At 40.6% G+C, this 10,709-nt stretch overlaps 1 protein-coding gene across 3 annotated transcripts in view; it reads right to left on the bottom strand.

Annotated features, from left to right (window-relative positions):
- LOC308597773 (cryptic protein-like) overlaps positions 1-6,672 on the bottom strand; it is a 442,052-nt gene extending 435,380 nt beyond the window's left edge. For all 3 annotated transcript variants that reach the window (XR_014013131.1, XR_014013132.1, XR_014013133.1), the window contains exon 1: positions 6,596-6,672. The gene's annotated coding sequence lies outside the window, so the exon portion shown is untranslated. The remainder of the gene's footprint in view (positions 1-6,595) is intronic.
- Positions 6,673-10,709: the final 4,037 nt, after the last annotated feature.

Below are 10,709 nucleotides of genomic sequence, written 5' to 3' on the forward strand. Positions count from 1 at the left end.
TACCTAAGATAATAATGCACTGATGGTGGTATTGACTGGGGAAATTGTAAATGTTCTTATTCGATAGCATGTAAAATGTGATCAATGAAGCTCAGCTGATTGTAAAGCTTTTTCGCCACGTTGATCAGCTGTTTCCCTTCCACGCACGGTGTGCTTTTGATTACTGGTCTGTTTCTTCATGTACCTGGTTGAAAGAAATCCTAAACGTTTCTTTGCAACAATGCCAATTCTACATTATTTCTGAAGAGTACGATGCAACTCGCTAAACAGATTGCATCATAGTTTCATTCAAAGGTGAATTTAAGTCAATTCCTTAAAACCATGAGGCAAAAGTTAGCCAAAGTCAAGCACTTTTCAGCTGCATTTTGTTAGACAAAAGCTAATTATTTTTTATTATTTTGGGGGTGGGTGCCTCTTCATACTTGGAGGAGAAGCTGATGATATACGAATGCAACAAATAATTATAAATAATACAATGCATCCTAATGTTTATTTTAAAAAATAATTCCAGGAGGGCGAGAGGTTTGATTATTAACTCTTTTAAAAAGGTGATTAAACATAAATTGCTTTGAGGTTTGTTTGTTTCTTACAGTCAAACACTATATAATGTTTTACAAAATAAATAAATGAGCAAAATGTATTATACATATTTCTGCTGATTCCAAATACCTCATTTTTCTCTCCTTTAGCTCTTTGATTTTACTTAGGTTATGATCACACTATCCATAGATATTTTTTACATGTAACTACGGAGAGGCTTTCGTCTGTTTAAGCAGTAAGTAAATCTTGTCAAATAAATGAAACCCTCATTGTTACATATTTTACATGACTGTTTTTGTATATATTTCAAAATTTTATATATGGAGTTTCATGCTGGCCTGTATTTGTAATGCCTAAGAAAGGTTTGGCGAAGTAGAAGTAAATGACCCCTGTGCACCCAAACAAGATTCGCTACTCATGATAGCTGTGGAAAGGGAAGGATTTCACACTCTCAAAAGAACTGCATACTTCAACCAAGGGCAACATAGCTCTGCGTATACAAGAATGTCATGGGTCAGGAGTCAGCTTCGCCTGCTGAACAGCAGCCTGAAGGGGGAGATGGCAGAGTGACTACAGCAGCAGATGATTCAGCCTTCAAGGACACAGAAGAGAAGGTCCTGATGAGACCAGTTGGCTTCAGCCTGCTTAATCAGGGTTTCCCGCCTTGGTCAGATGCTGGAAACAACGTTAGTTGTTCTTAGCTTGACTGTTCCGCTTCTATATATATATATATAATTTTTATAAAATTTTCTGTTTTACAATTTAAAATACTCATTTTACATCCTTATGATATCAGTGACTTACCTTCTTCTCTCTCCATGGTTCATATTACAAATCATAAATCCCTGCATGTTTTACAAAAACTATGCCATTCAGTATTCCATTATTGCATCCATCCGAACGTGTTGATATTCTTGAATTTATCTTAATGCTGCCAGCGTTTTCAGTTGTACACAATCATTTCCCATACATTCAATAAACGTTTTCCAACCTTCTTTAAAAGTATGGTCTCCTTGCTCTCTCATTCTACATGTTAAGTCCATAGCTGTCAACTTTTCCCTTTTCTTACGAGGAATCCTATTAGGAATAAGGGAATTGCCCTTAAAAAAGGGGGAACATTGACAGCTATGGTTAAGTCTGCAAGTTGTGCATATTCTGCCAACTTAAGCTGCCATTCTTCTTTAGTTGGGACCTCACTCGTTTTCCATTTTTGGGTTAACAAAACACGGGCTGCAGTAGTAGCATACATAAATAACCTTTATTGACACCTGGGAATTTCAGTCTGAATCATCCCCAACAGAAAGGTCTCTGGGTTTTTTTGGGGAGTGGGGAAGTACTTTTAAACATCCCCCCCCAATTCATTATGGATCATTTCCCAGTACTCTTTTACCCTTTTACATGTCCACCACATATGAAAGGACATTCCTCTTTGCATCTCCAGCACTTATCTGATTCGGACATACATCTTAGCAAGCCTTGTTGTTGTTTAGACATTTCGTCGTGTCTGACTCTTTGTGACCCCATGGACCAGAGCATGCCAGGCACTCCTGTCTTGCACTGCCTCCCGCAGTTTGGTCAAACTCATGTTAGTAGCTTCGAGAACACTGCCCAACCATCTGGTCCTCTGTCATCCCCTTCTCCTTGTGCCCTCCATCTTTCCCAGCATCAGGGTCTTTTCCAAGGAGTCTTCTCTTCTCATGAGGTGGCTAAATTCTTGGAGCCTTAGCTTCAGGATCTTTCCTTCCAGTGAGCACTCAGGGCTGATTTCCTTAAGAGTGGCTAGGTTTGATCTTCTTGCAGTCCACGGGACTCTCAAGAGTCTCCTCCAGCACCATAATTCAAAAGCATCAATTCTTCGGTATTAGCCTTCTTTATGGTCCAGCTCTCACTTCCATACATCACTACTGGGAAAACCACAGCTTTAACTATACGGACCTTTGTCGGCAAGGTGGTGTCTCTGCTTTTTAAGATGCTGTCTAGGTTTGTCACTGCTTTTCTCCCAATAAGCAGGCGTCTTTTAATTTCATGACTGCTGTCACCATCTACAGTGATCATGGAGTCCAAGAAAGTAAAATCTCTTAGAAAGCTGGTCAAGATTGAAACTTTCCTTGTTGGGCCGAATTGCTGCGATAAAGATGAATGTACTGCCAAAAATGTTGTTTTTGTTTCAGACCCTACAGATTGTGGACAGGGTGGAATGTTTTAGAAAGTGGCAGAGAGACATCTCTAAATTTGTCTGGCAGGGCAAAAAGCCCCGAATAAAATTTAAAATATTAACTGATGCTAAGGAGAGAGGGGGGTTTGCCCTGCCAGATTTGAGGCTGTACTATGAATCTGCAGCTTTCTGCTGGCTGAAAGATTGGCTTCTTCTTGAGAACACTGATGTCCTGGATCTGGAAGGGTTTAACAATGCATTTGGATGGCATGCATATTTGTGGTACGACAAGGTAAAAATCCATAAGGCTTTTAAGAACCATATTGTCAGGAAGGCAGTGTTTAATGTCTGGATAAAATACAAAGACTTATTAGAAAACAAGACCCCAAGGTGGTTGTCACCAATGGAAGCCAAGGCTCAGAAAAGACTCAATATGGAGGCCAAATGGCCGAAATATTGGGAAATACTAGAAAAAGAAGGTGATACTTGGAGATTGCAGAGTTTTGAGAAATTAAAGGACAAAGTGCGAGATTGGTTACATTATGCTCAGATCAGGGAGGTCTTTAATTTGGATAAAAAAACAGGTTTCCAGGTGGAAAAATCGAAATTAGAAACAGAACTGTTAGAATCTAAGACCAAGGTACTTTCAAAAATGTATAACTTGCTGTTGAAATGGAATACTCAGGATGAAACGGTTAAATCAGCTATGATAAAATGGGCACAGGACATTGGGCACAATATTTTATTTGCTGACTGGGAAAAGTTATGGATCACCGGAGTGAGGTTCACGGCATGCAATGCCTTGAAAGAGAACATTATGAAAATGATATACAGGTGGTACATGACCCCAGTCAAGCTAGCAAAAATATATCATTTGCCCGACAATAAATGTTGGAAATGTAAAGGAACTGAAGGAACATTCTTTCACCTCTGGTGGACATGCCCAAGGGTTAAGGCTTTCTGGGAAATGATCTATAATGAGTTAAAAAAGGTATTTAAGTATACCTTCCTTAAGAAACCAGAGGCCTTCCTTTTGGGCATTGTCGGCCAAGGGGTGTTAAAGAAGGATAGAACTTTCTTTATGTATGCAACAACAGCAGCAAGAATACTCATCGCAAAGCATTGGAAGACACAGGATTTGCCCACTCTGGAAGAATGGCAGACGCAACTGATAGACTACATGGAGCTGGCTGAAATGACTGGCAGAATCCGAGACCAGGGAGAAGAGACGGTGGAAGAGGACTGGAAAAAGTTTAAAGACTATTTACAAAAACATTATAAGCTGTATGAATGTTAAGAGAATGCACGATAGAAAACAACACGGCATCAGCAATTTAGTTGTAAGATATATGAGAATAAGTGATGTTTAAGAAAATGATGAAATTTGAAGTAATATTATGTTTAAGCTAAGCAGTTCAGTACATGTTAAAAATATTTAAAGTTTGGGACATAATATTTGAGAATTACAAAATAAGAATTGAAATAAGGTAATAAATTGCTGCTTATAATTATATGATTGAGAACGCAGGAAAGGGAGATGTGAGGAAGTCCAAAGATTATGAAAATATGATTTATGGATAATTGTTTTTGTTGTATTTTCTTTTTCATTCTATGTCTATTTTCTAATTTTTCTTTGCTTTCTTTGTTTGTTGTATGGTGATGGTATTATATATGTTTGGTGGTTTGTTTCTTGTTTAAAATTTGCAATAAATATCTTTTGTTAAAAAAAAAAGAAAGTAAAATCTCTCGCTGCTTCAGGTCACCTTTCCAGAGTTTTCCCCATTGACTGTTCTACGTCTTGCTCTTCTTGACTTTTGATCATCGGATTCCCTGACCCCTGGACCGTCTGACCATGTGAATCACTGTTGCCTGACCCTAGAACCAGACTGGACTTTGGATATGGACTCCAGGCAAGTGCACCCCTGAGACTGACTCTATTGGCTGGCTGGCCTCCCACACTCCTGGGCTCGCTTGTTGTTGCTCAGCATGAGACTGTGACAAAGAACAAGATGCGGACAACTTCTGGAGGAATCTCATCTTTTTCTTGTATATGCAAAATCCTGTTGTCCTTGGTTGAAGCAGGCAGGTTTTTTTGGCAAGTTAAACACTTGTATCTCCTAAGGCAGGATAGTAGTATTTTAACAATCAATGTGGATATAAAGCTGCAGTCCTCACAGTGGTACTGAGTTAATATTAAGTGGGACAACAGGAGGTTAAAGGAAACATGGCAGTTTTAAAGCCTTTTTTATTGTTTAGTCAGTGAAATAATATTGAAAAACATATCATTGGGACTTCCATTCACAGCTGGGATAAATAGAAATCTACAAAGAATGTGTATAAATTATAGAGCACGGCGAGGGGCCTGGAGAGTGTTGTTTCTCGTTTAAAACAAATAGTCCCCCCTACTAACCTCTTCCTAATCGTGTGAACAGCTGAGGAACTAAGTAGGCTATTTCCATACATATGACTCTTTGCTTTTATGAAATGAAGCTCACTAGAAATACAAAGCTAATTGATCTAGTAAGGGGGGGGGGAATCTCATCTGTGCATTTTTCCATATTGACAAAAGACAGAGGGGCTTTATTCTTCCTCATTCTAAATCTCTTATTGTCGCCTTTAAAAATGACAAGACAGAATGCTCCGTTAGTGTGTTCTGCTTTCATTAAAAAACAGTGGGAGTCTGCTATAAAAGGAGGCAAAGTATTTTGTAAAGTCCCGGGATAGTTACACATGCAACTTCAACAGAAAGGTTAATTCTAAATTTCTGATGAAGGGGGAAACACCTATTTTTTTCAGTTACTTGGAGTTCTCTTAAAAAGCAACAACCCCAAATCCCAACAAATCTTTGGATGAATAGCTTTCAAGAGCTGGGGGTATTTTAGAAACATTCTCTGTGTTGTGTAAGTGGAAGAAGACCATGGAAGAAAATTGGCTATATATTAGTTTTCCAGCTGATAAATCCTTGATACGCCAACAGTATTCTGTACCCTGAAGTGACTCTGCCCATTTCCCCTCATGGCCTCTTATACCTGAATGGCTTCCCAGAATGCCTCTATGTGACCACCTGCCTTATTTCCTGCCATGGGTACTTTTCTTTAGGAGGTTGGCAGAGGATTGTAGCAGCTTACTTCAGGTTCCCCCAGAGTCCAGTGTCTGACGATACCAGCGCAAGTTTCCAGGGGTTCCAGTGTCAGGAATGAGACAGCTACAAGTGAAGGTTTGTAGCCAAATGCAGAAAGCAGCCAGGAACAGCAAGACTTTGATGTTAGTCAGACAGGGGAGGGCCGACAGCTGCAGACTTAGGCTCTGCCTGACCTTGATAGGCCAGCTGAGGAGGCAGGGGCTGAGAGCAGGCTGGAACAAAGCCAAAGCTCTCTGGAGGAGCAAATAGGCATGAACAGGCACAGAGGGAGTTTATCGGAAATGGAAGGGGTTGGAGATGATCCAGTCAGTCCAAGGAGCTGGCGAATGGGAGGGCTTCTAGACAGGAAGCAAAACAAAAGATGTAAGGTGCGAAAGTTCAATATATTCTGTAGGCACAGGAAGCAGTCTTCAGAAAGGTCATCTTGAGTAATGGTGCTGGAGGCTTTGTTAGAGCTGTCCAGAGCTATCTGTTTGTTGTTGCAATAAATCCTTCCTTTTAATTAGCTACGCTGGGTTAAACCACAGAGCCTAGGACTTGCTGATCAGAAGGTCAGCTGTTTGGGTTAAACCACAGAGCCTAGGACTTGCTGATCAGAAGGTCAGCTGTTTGGGTTAAACCACAGAGCCTAGGACTTGCTGATCAGAAGGTTGGCGGTTCGAATCCCCATGTCGGGGTGAGCTCCCGTTGCTCGGTCCGTGCTCCTGCCAACCTAGCAGTTCGAAAGAACGTCAAAGTGCAAGTAGATAAATAGGTACCGCTCCGGCGGGAAGGTAAACGGCATTTCCGTGTGCTGCTCTGGTTTGCCAGAAGCGGCTTAGTCATGCTGGCCACATGACCTGGAAGCTCCCTCGGCCAATAAAGCGAGATGAGTGCCGCAACCCCAGAGTCGGTCACAACTAAGTGTGCCGGTGTCGGTTAGCATCGGTCGCGGTGATGTTCGGGCTGAAGAAAGCTTATGAAGCTCCCAAACGATTGACCAGGAGGGAGGGAACATGCCAGTCAGGTATGTGTCTCTGCCAGGGTCCTACTCGAGTGTAGGCTGAACTCCTGACAGATCAATGGTCAGAAATGGTGGAAATTGTTGTCCAGCAACATTTAAATGACATCAGGTTGGAAAAGGCTTCTCAGTAAGTTAAATGGATGCAATCCTCAAAACTAGTCCAGAATATTAAAAAGCAAACTCACGGACCACTTAAAGTCAGCCTACTGTATATCTCTCTTTCAGTACTACTTCTGTGTTGCCTAGGATATTGACATGTTTTGAAGTCTGACAAAATATGCATGAGAGAGTATCATATCACATTTGTCTAATGTTGTGTACTGATGGCAGGTTGTTTCAGAGTGATATCTAGTCACACCAAGCTGTGCTGCCCAGCACTGTTATGAGCTACAAAACACACCATGCAATGCTATATTTCATCAGAATGCACTTTACTAGGGAAAAAGAAAAAAGCAATGCTGTAATTATCTGCTATTAGGAGACATCAGCTCAGCTCAAGTGGTTATTTCTAATAATCAGTGTGCCAAATGCTACACAACATAACTGTGTAATTTAGGTCAAGAAAGAATTAATATTTCCAAAACATTTACAATGTTTGCTGAAGACAGTACTAGTCAAAATATAGGCTGCGTTGAATTTCTTTCATTTTATCTGAATGAGTGCCAAATTTTAAAGAGCCAGTCTTGAAAATCTTTACCTAATTTAAATGCCTCTCTTTGCTTTGCTAGGGATTATAGATGAGTGAAATGAACAATTGTGTTATAAAGAACTGTTAATGTTTATCGCGGTGGCAGCCTAGAAATCGCAAAACATGGGCATTCAACTACGGGATTATTACTGGACTTGGTATACTCTGCTCTGGTCTGTTGCCCTGGCTGAAAAGTTAACTTGTCAGCTAAAAATAGCCAGAGATATATCAAACCCATTATCTTTCTAGACGGCATAACAACCATTTCCTATGAGAGATCTTTTTTCGTGGTTTCCTCTGTTGGTCTGTTCTTGGTACAAAAACTGTTACTGATCCATTACACCCTGGAGTTCTCTTAAGCCAGGATGACCTCCAGCTGTTTCGGACTACAACTCCCATCAACCGTAGCCAGCATGGGAGCTGTCACTCAAAACCATCACCTTTCCCATTCTTGCACGCTTTAGTTAGCTACTTGGTGGGAGAGAGGCAGAGATATGTGTGAATCTGTAGGATGACCCCTGAAATCAAATGGAAATGAATGGAATAAAATGGATGCAATTTTAATAAACAAATCACAGTGAAACGAATGTGATAGTAACGAATGAATGCACAGTGTCATTTAATAACAAAAAAGGAATCACAAAATGAAGGGAAATATTAATTCCCCAGTTCTCCTTACTTTCCCACTGTAATAGGGATGGCTCGACAAGAACTTCAATCCTATGCATGTCTGCTTAGAAGTAGCACTGAATTGAGTGAGAATTACTGTCAGGTGAACATATACAAGATTTCAGCCTTACAAATCACAATGGCATAACAACCACACTATGATGTTACAACTTAACTGTGCAGCTGTAGCTCAATGCTACCCAGGGATAGCAATTTTAGTTGCAATCTTATCCTTCCTCAAGTTGCACTATCAGTATAGAAAGTTTATAAATGTTACCCAAAATAGCTGTTCTCTTGATCCATAATTTTCTTTCTTTCTTTCTTTTTTAAAAAACCCAAAGTATATGCACTCCTCTTTATTATTTGGTGGGATAAGGATTTTCTTTTATTTTTTGCTGTACAATAAACAGCACAGCCATTTATTTATAAAATGTCACTGAAAAGGTGAGGCTTGTTTAGCTGGTTTTTAAAATAAGCTTCTACCTCTTTACTTTGCCTTCTATAAATCTGTCCATTCCTGAGTCTCCACTTGTGCAATCAATTTTGCAAAATCCGATTTGCTGCATGCTGTCCTAGAAAAATAAAAGCCATTTGTTGTTTGTATAATACCATGGCACTTAAGATGGCATATTCTCTGGTGATACGTATAAAATAATCATCAATAATCTCTTGAGCTTCTTAATGATTCTCTTTCCTGGTCTGACATTTCAAGATGACTTCTGCTTCGAAGTCTTTGCAAAGTCTTCATATATGAGCTTCTGTAAAAAGTTGGTGATCATTTATATTCACACACAGCAAATATTTTCCCTGTGCACATTGTGCTTATCTCCAGAGAGGAATTTTCTTGTCAATGATATTGAAGTAGAGGTTTGCAGAGTAAGGCTGAGTGACATTCTGCAGCTCTTTGGTGGTTAATATGAATTCCAGCTCCCAGCCAGCATGGACAATGCTCAGAGATGATGGGAGCAACATCTGGAGAGCCCCACACTGTTCCCCACACTGGTCTACAGATATACCTGTACATAGTGTCGACATGACGAGTAACTCTGCTTTGGCAGGTTTCTGAAAGTATGGAGAGAGCCTTTTCCCCATGCAGTTGTATGCTTGGGACTATCTACAAATATTATGATGTATGCGTTTAAGGCGTGAGTTGGACATTCAACCTGAATCTACTTCTGCATGTGCTCATTATATCCTGGGTGAAATCTTCCAGTGGCTATTGGGGAGATAGTTTGGATGTGTGTGTGGAATTTGGGTTGCGTTGGATTGAATCTGGGTTGAGGCAGCCCCAGATCAATGTGGGTCAGGTTTGGTGGTCCTGAATGACCCGAGCCTTTCAGGGAATGGGATACCAAGCAGGAAGGAGAGGGAAGCATCAGGTGGGAAGCAGAAGGGGAAAATGGGGACCTATCCAACTGGCTGCATCTGGAAGGGAAGAGTTCCTGTCCAGCCTCCTTCCCACCTGGCCTCTCCTACCTGCCCAACAGTCCATGCCCTGAAGCAGCACTGCACAGGATGGAATACACTGCTAACCAACCACTAGGTGAGGCTGCAATGGCTCCTGGATTGTGGCCCTAGACTGAATCGGGGGGTCTGCGCACAACCCTAGTATCCATACTTAGTTTCCATTATAAGAATTGGTAGACTCGGGCCTGTCTTGATTTCATGCTCTTTCTGCTCTGCAAGACCTTAGCCCCAATCCAAGATTTATGCAGTTTCATTATGCCTGTTAGGATAGGTAAGGAAAGCCATTTTACTCTGCAAGCTCCTGTACTGCCTCATATACTTAATCCCCATGGTTTATCTGTGAGATTAAAGACCACTTCCAGAATCCTGGCACAAATGAATACCTGCTTTTGTAAAAGGGAGAAAGAGTATCTCCCATGGTTTCTGATATGGATCCTGATATGGAAGAGAATAACAACTTAAATGCATATAAAGACTGGGAGCTGTATTAATTTGTATGTTTTTGTTCTTTCTCCTGCTCTCTTGCTGTAGTCATTTGACATTGTGTTCTGTAGTCTTCCTGTATTGAAAGATCCTCAATCAGACAACATTTTGCCCCCAGCTTCTCATTGAATCATAGAACTGAAGAGTTGGAAGAGGCTCTGAGGTCATTTAGCCCAACGTCCTGCAAAGCCAGAATCTCAACTAAAGCATACACGACTAAAGCATTGCTCTTATTGACATGTATGCTAATAAAATCAAATGGAATGGCTTTTTCATTGCTGTTGCAACTGGATATATATATATATATATGACGAGCAAAGGGAATTCTTTTTCATATTTGAGCTGCCTTTGTCCAACATGCTGTAAGTAGTTACTTGAGATACCCCATTGAGTTTTGCAGTTAATTGGCAAAAAATGAAGTTCCGAAGCTGCCAGTGCTGTGTGTGTCTAGACTGCAATATTTTAGAAATATTCCGCTGGGGGATGTGTTAATATTCATTAGATATTTTTCTGTGTAGCCTTACATGGTCTGTTGTGGGCTATAATGTAGCCAGGAACGATC

The sequence above is a fragment of the Podarcis bocagei genome, assembly GCF_964188305.1.
Source record: "Podarcis bocagei genome assembly, chromosome: 11".
NCBI classification, from domain to species: domain Eukaryota; kingdom Metazoa; phylum Chordata; class Lepidosauria; order Squamata; family Lacertidae; genus Podarcis; species Podarcis bocagei.